Source organism: Schistocerca cancellata, chromosome 1, assembly GCF_023864275.1.
Source record: "Schistocerca cancellata isolate TAMUIC-IGC-003103 chromosome 1, iqSchCanc2.1, whole genome shotgun sequence".
NCBI classification, from domain to species: Eukaryota; Metazoa; Arthropoda; class Insecta; order Orthoptera; family Acrididae; genus Schistocerca; species Schistocerca cancellata.
The window spans coordinates 752,610,569-752,617,831 of record NC_064626.1 but is presented as its reverse complement, the minus strand read 5'-3'; the positions used below and the strand labels follow the sequence as shown (position 1 = coordinate 752,617,831).

The 7,263-nt window shown below is 46.3% G+C and overlaps 1 non-coding gene across 1 annotated transcript; it reads left to right on the top strand.

Annotated features, from left to right (window-relative positions):
- The first annotated feature begins 3,084 nt into the window (after positions 1-3,084).
- Positions 3,085-3,159, top strand: Trnas-cga (transfer RNA serine (anticodon CGA)). Its single transcript has one exon. It is a non-coding gene; the product is annotated as a tRNA-Ser (tRNA).
- Positions 3,160-7,263: the final 4,104 nt, after the last annotated feature.

The following is a 7,263-nucleotide window of genomic DNA, read 5'->3' as shown; positions in this document are numbered from 1 at the left end:
TCAGGGCCAAATCCTCTTCCCTCATCCACATGTTTCGACTTTCGCAGATTGATGATACTGCCCGCCACAGTACCGTACTGTTGAAGCCATCTTAGCGGCGTCTATATGTCCCCAGATCTGGCCAGGAATACGACGTCGTCGGCATATGCAAAACATCGGAAACTCGCGGTCTGTAAATAAACCCTTCCCAAACGTCGGTGGGGACCAGGCAGGGTTGACTTGCGGGCTACTGCGGACAAGAGGCATCCTTGCCTCACGCAGCGTTCGACTGAAACAGGTTATGATCGATAACCCTTCACCATTGTTCTCAAATGTGCTACGTGAATCAAGCGGAGGACTACATTTACCACCGAGCGAGGTGGCGCAGTGGCTAGCACACTGGACTCGCGATCGGGAAGACGACGGTTAGAACCCCCGTCCGGCCATCCTGATTTAGGTTTTCCGTGATTTCCCTAAATCGCTCCAGGCAAACGCTGGGATGGTTCCTTTGAAAGGGCACGGCCGACTTCCCTCCCCGTCCTTCCCCAATCCGATGAGACCGATGACCTCGCTGTCTGGTCCCCTCCCCCAAAACAACCTAACCCAACCAACTACATCTACCAGCCATCCACCTATTCATCCATGACCGCACGCAGAAAACTATGATCGATGCAGTCGAATGCGAGGCCGAAATCCACTGCTCTCGTACAAGGGTGCCTAGGAGGTTGCAGGCCGATATCAATGCGATTATGTCCCTATAAGAACCCGACGCCTAGGCACATTTGATCGGTATGTATTGCATCCACGGCTGTGGAATGTTGACGGGGACGAAGGATGCGTGGAAAAAGCTTATAGACGGCCTTTAACAAAGTCAGGGGTCGATAGTCAAATGTTCAAATGTGTGTGAAATCTTATGGGACTTAACTGCTAAGGTCATCAGTCCCAAAGCTTACACACTACTTAATCTAAATTATCCTAGAGACAAACACACACACCCATGCCCGAGGGAGGACTCGAACCTCCGCCGGGACCAGCCGCACAGTCGATGACTGCAGCGCCTCAGACCACTTGGCTAATCCCGCGCGGCGGTCGATAGTCACCGCCAGGTTTAGACACAAGGATCATGATGCCTTCCGCAAATGCGGTTGGGACCTGGAATAAGTTCTTTATACATTCGGGTTCATGTTGCGCCCATAAGACCGGAGAAGGAGCGGAGAAACTCAATAGGGAGCCCATCAGGTCCAGGAGATTTGTTGAACCTGCCACTCTTGAAGGCAATATACAGTTCGTCCCGGATAATGTCTGCCAAAAGCGCGTCGTCGTATTGTACAGTCTTGGTTGCTGGCATGTCGTGCACCACGTACCTCCCGCCCCACGTCGCTTCTTGGGCCCTCAGCAAAGAAGCGACCGTAATGGATGAAATCTTAGGCAATACCTGTTTGTGTTACAGCTTACCTGTCCTCCGCCGCATGGACTGCCGCAATGAGCGTCCCTTTGCGCTGATACATTTCTCGTACTTTGTGATACGGCGACGCTCGTTCACCGTGGCATGGTCTTCTTAGCAAGATACTTGAGATTATCCCTTGCTAGACCTTGTACAAATTACTAAGTGATATGATCAGCAATAGAACCCTTGAAGTTCATCTAGAAGGAAAGAAGAGTCGAACCATTGTTTCAAACAACGGCTTACCACAAGGTTCTGTATTGGCACCATTACTTTTCAATGTGTACATAAGCGACATACCAACAACAAATGCGCGGATGTTCTGTTATGCAGATGACATGGCCCTGGCTGTGCAACATGAAAGTTTGGAACAGTGCGAAAACTCCCTTAACCAAGAACTCGGAGTAATGGATTTCAGATCTTGGAGATTAATTCCTAACTCAATAAAGTCAGAAGGTACAGTGTTTCATTTAAACAACCAACAGGCAACCCGATCCCTTGACGTTACCTTTACTGGTAGAAAGTTAAAGCATAACCCAAACCCAAAATATCTTGGTATTAAATTGGATAGATCGCTTACATTCAAACCACACCTAATAGATACTGCTGCTAAGATACGAACAAGAAATCATATTATTCAAAAGCTCGCCAATACTAGCTGGGGAGCTGATGTACATACTCTGAGGATTTCTTCTGTAGCGCTGGTATACTCTGTTGCGGAATACTGCAGCCCTGTTTGGCTTAACAGCAGCCACACTTCTAAAGTGGATACTTAACTAAATAACACCATGAGAACGATAACTGGGACCGTTAAATCCATCCCACTACCTTGGCTTCCTGTTCTCTGCAGTATAGCTCCACCACATCTTAGGCGGCACACCGCCTTAGTTAGTGAATGGCGTAAAATCTCCTCCAATACCAACATTCCAATCCATCAGGACAGTGCCCCACATCATTCCCGACTAAGATCTAGAAGACCACCATGGAGAACAGCTCAGAACCTTTTGGCTACGTCTTACGATGCTATGGATTCATGGAAAAATGAATGGCCACAGACCGGACTATCCAAGAACTGCAATGAAATATCACCTGGTGGAAACCTACCTGGTACAGAGCTGCCGAGAAGAACTTGGGTTATACTCAATAGACTCAGAACTGGTCATGGCAGAAGCGGCGAGATGCTCTGTAGATGGGGCATACGAGATTCACCACAGTGCGATGGGTACATCCAGAGCAAACGATCCAGCACATTATTCAGGAATGCCCTAAACGTGCGTTTAAAGGATCCATTCGAGAACTTTATGCAGCCTCCCCTGCAGCCGTCGAGTGGATGGAAAACCTAGACACAGAACTTTAAAGAGACTCTATAGATTCCATATATGTGATTGCCGAATGACCTTATAGCAACAATTTCTATATGATAATTTTATTATATCTATGACAAGATAGCTTATTGTAACAACCTGTGTGCATGCCTACTTTATCCTTCATTGAATGTCCATAAGACGAGACATTATTTATGTGTTATAATGTATGTTGATTTTATCTTTATCTGTCTGTATGTATTCAAACATGAAACCATTTGAAACTTCCTGGCAGATTAAAACTGTGTGCCCGACCGAGACTCGAACTCGGGACCTGTGAGTACCGGGCGTGAGTCGTGCTTCGGTAGCTCAGATGGTAGAGCACTTGCCCTCGAAAGGCAAAGGTCCCGAGTTCGAGTCTCGGTCGGGCACACAGTTTTAATCTGCCAGGAAGTTTCATATCAGCGCACACTCCGCTGCAGAGTGAAAATCTCATTCTGGAAACATCCCCCAGGCTTTGGCTAAGCCATGTCTCCGCAGTATCCTTTCTTTCAGGAGTGCTAGTTCTGCAAGGTTCGCAGGAGAGCTTCTGTAAAGTTTGGAAGGTAGGAGACGAGGTACTGGCAGAAGTAAAGCTGTGAGTACCGGGCGTGAGTCGTGCTTCGGTAGCTCAGATGGTAGAGCACTTGCCTGCGAAAGGCAAAGGTCCCGAGTTCGAGTCTCGGTCGGGCACACAGTTTTAATCTACCAGGAAGTTTCATATCAGCGCACACTCCACTGCAGAGTGAAAATCTCATTCTGGAAACATCCCCCAGGCTGTGGCTAAGCCATGTCTCCGCAATATCCTTTCTTTCAGGAGTGCTAGTTCTGCAAGGTTCGCAGGAGAGCTTCTGTAAAGTTTGGAAGGTAGGAGACGAGGTACTGGCAGAAGTAAAGCTGTGAGTACCGGGCGTGAGTCGTGCTTCGGTAGCTCAGATGGTAGAGCACTTGCCCGCGAAAGGCAAAGGTCCCGAGTTCGAGTCTCGGTCGGGCACACAGTTTTAATCTGCCAGGAAGTTTCATATCAGCGCACACTCCGCTGCAGAGTGAAAATCTCATTCATGAAACCATTTGTACTTGGAAACCACATACGCTAAATAAATAAATAACCGTGAAGACCGTCTTGAACTCTCGCACGGACTCTGACGCCTTCTAAAGGCATCGCAGCGAGTTGGAGTAAACGGGCTTCGATGAGTTAGAAGCACTGTTGACGGTCTTCTGACGGCGGCCGCATTGCCAGTTCCCTTAATGCCGTGTAATAAAATTCGGAAGTGGTCCGTTGCCAGCCGGACTTATCTCCGCCGTAGGCAAAACAAGTTTGATGCAAGTAATCCACCACAGCAGTGTGGAACTGTAACCTCGTTGGCGGGGCAGGCCTCACCGCGGACGTGGGAAACGTTCAGTTTCCGTGTCCCCTACTACGTCATATCTGTTGGCAAGGCAACGGTGCAGATATAAGCTTGGTATTCAGTAAAAGTCATCGGCCATATCTCAGCGCCTACTGGCGTAGCGCGGAGCGCTCGTGATACCTGCATCATATCTAAGCCAAGAGCGTGCAGAGGCCGGCCGCGGTGGTCTCGCGGTTCTAGGCGCGCAGTCCGGAACCGTGCGACCGCTACGGTCGCAGGTTCGAATCCTGCCTCGGGCATGGATGTGTGTGATGTCCGTAGGTTAGTTAGGTTTAAGTAGTTGTAAGTTCTAGGGGACTGATGACCACAGCTGTTCAGTCCCATAGTGCTCAGAGCCTTTTGAACCATTTTTGAACGTGCAGAAGTTGACAATATTTAGAAATTCATACCAGCAATATCATTTCACTTTCGTGTACAGAAGGAAAAGATGGCACTTACCAAAGATTATTCTTCAACTGCAACAATACTGAAGTGAATATTAATTAATACTGCGTCTGCCTTGCGCTAGCCAGCAGGAAAATAATGTTCACAGCGTTTTATTCCATAGCAATAGATAGTAGTCTATTAAAAGCCTCTCCTGCTGACTGTTACCGTTGTTATAAGCAAATTTAATAATATGCCACACCACAAAATCATGTGGCGATGAACTATTGGAGTGGGATTCAAAATTGGTTAAATTACATACGCTCCGCCAGGAATTTCACTGAATAGAATTTATATTCCTTTTTAATATGGACCTTAGTAAAGCGAAACGTTTTTTTTTTCTTTGATCTTCATGCGTCGGCATCAGCAAGCTTCACCCTCACTCAGTCTAGAAAGAATATTCTTCTCGTTCCTTGGTTCCTCATCCGAATTTATTAGAACAGAGCCACTGGATGCAATTCATAGCTGGAAACGGCTGCTGAACTCATCAACACAGTGCAACTATTGGACAATAGCAATCACGACAACGTTTTTTTTTTTTTTTTTTTTTTTACTTTTCGTCTGGCTACACTACTGGCCATTAAATCGCTACACCAAGAAGAAATGCAGATGATAAACGGGTATTCATTAGACAAATATATTATACTAGAACTTGTAAGTAGGCTGTTTAGGTTCTTATATTGGTAACGCCGCCGCCACGTAGCGCTCTCTGTATGAAAATCACTCGCTGTGCTGTGTGCAGTCTGTGGCTAGTTTGCATTGTTGTCTGCCATTGTAGTGTTGGGCAGCGGCAGCTGGATGTGAACAGCGCGTAGCGTTGCGCAGTTGGAGGTGAGCCGCCAGCAGTGGTGGATGTGGGAAATGAGATGGCGGATTTTTGAGTACAGAATGGATATTAAGAACTGCTATGTATATTATGCTTTTTCAACACTGTTAAGGTAAATACATTGTTTGTTCTCTAAAAAAAATAAAAAAACAAAAAAAAACAATAAATTTTACTGTGATGAACAATCTGGACTGTCTTTATGGACTGTGAGAAAATTTTAGCTTTTGACCAACATTGTATAAATAAGTGTGTGCATTTTATATCTTTGTTATTGTAATTATGAAAAAATTTTTCAAATCATTATTGGCCAGTGCCCAAAACAATTTGTAAAATTTTTGTGGGGAGCATGGGGGCTATGTAAGTAGGCTGTTTAGGTTCTTATACTGGTAACGCCGCCGCCATGTAGCGCTCTCTGTATGAAAATCACTGGTTGTGCTGTGTGCAGTCTGTGGCTAGTTTGCATTGTTGTCTGCCATTGTAGTGTTGGGCAGCTGGATGTGAACAGCGCGTAGCGTTGAGCAGTTGGAGGCGAGCCGCCAGCAGTGGTGGATGTGGGGAGAGAGATGGCGGAGTTTTGATAATTTGTAATACTGGATATTATGAACTACTATATATATTAGGCTGTTAAGGTAAATATATTGTTTATTCTCTATTATCATCTTTCAATTGCTAACTAGTTAGTTAGTAGTTAGTAGTTAGTGCCTTCTGTAGTTCGAATCTTTTATTTAGCTGGCAATAGTGGCGCTCGCTGTATTGCAGTAGTTTGAGTAACGAAGATTTTTGTGAGGTAAGTGATTTGTGAAAGGTATAGTTTAATGTTTGTCTGGGCCATTCTTTTGTAGAGATTTTTGATAGTCAGATTGCGTTGCGCTAAAATTATTGTGTGTCAGTTTAAGCACAGTCTTGTATAATTGTTCTAAGGGGACGTTTCATAAACTGACATGACATTACATATTCACGCAATTTGGGTGCATAGATCCTGAGAAATCAGTATCCAGAACAACCACCTCTGGCCGTAATAACGGCCTTGATACGTCTGAGCATTGAGTCAAACAGAGCTTGGATGGCGTGTACAGGTACAGCTGCCCATGCAGCTTCAACACGATACCACAGTTCATCAAGAGTAGTGACTGGCGTATTGTGACGAGCCAGTTGCTCGGCCATCATTGACCAGACGTTTTCAGTTGGCGAGACATCAGTAGATTGCGCTGGCCAGGGCAGCAGTCGAACATTTTCTGTATCCAGAAAGGCCCGTACAGGACCTGCAACATGCGGTCGTGCATTATCCTGCTGAAACGTAGGGTTTCACAGGGATCGAATGAAGGGTAGAGCCAACGGTTGTAATACATCTGAAATATAACGTCCACTGTTCAAAGTGCCGTCAATGCAAACAAGAGATGACCGAGACGTGTAACCAATGGCACCCCATAGCATTACGCCGGTTGATACGCCAGTATGGCGATGACGAATACACGCTTCCAATGTGCGTTCACCGCGATGTCGCCAAACACGGATGCGACCATCATGATGCTGTAAACAGAACCTAGATTCATCCGAAAAAATGACGTTTTGCCATTCGTGCACCCAGGTTCTTCGTTGAGAACACCATCCCAGGCGATCCTGTCTGTGATGCAGCGTCAAGCGTAACCGCAGCCATGGTGTCCGAGCTGATAGTCCATGCAGCTGCAAACGTCGTCCAACTGTTCGTGCAGATGGTTGTCTTGCAAACGTCCCCATCTGTTGACTCAGGGATCGAGACGTGGCTGACAATCGGTTACATCCATGCGGATAAGATGCCTGTCATCTCGACAGCTAGTGATACGAGGCCTTTGGGATCCA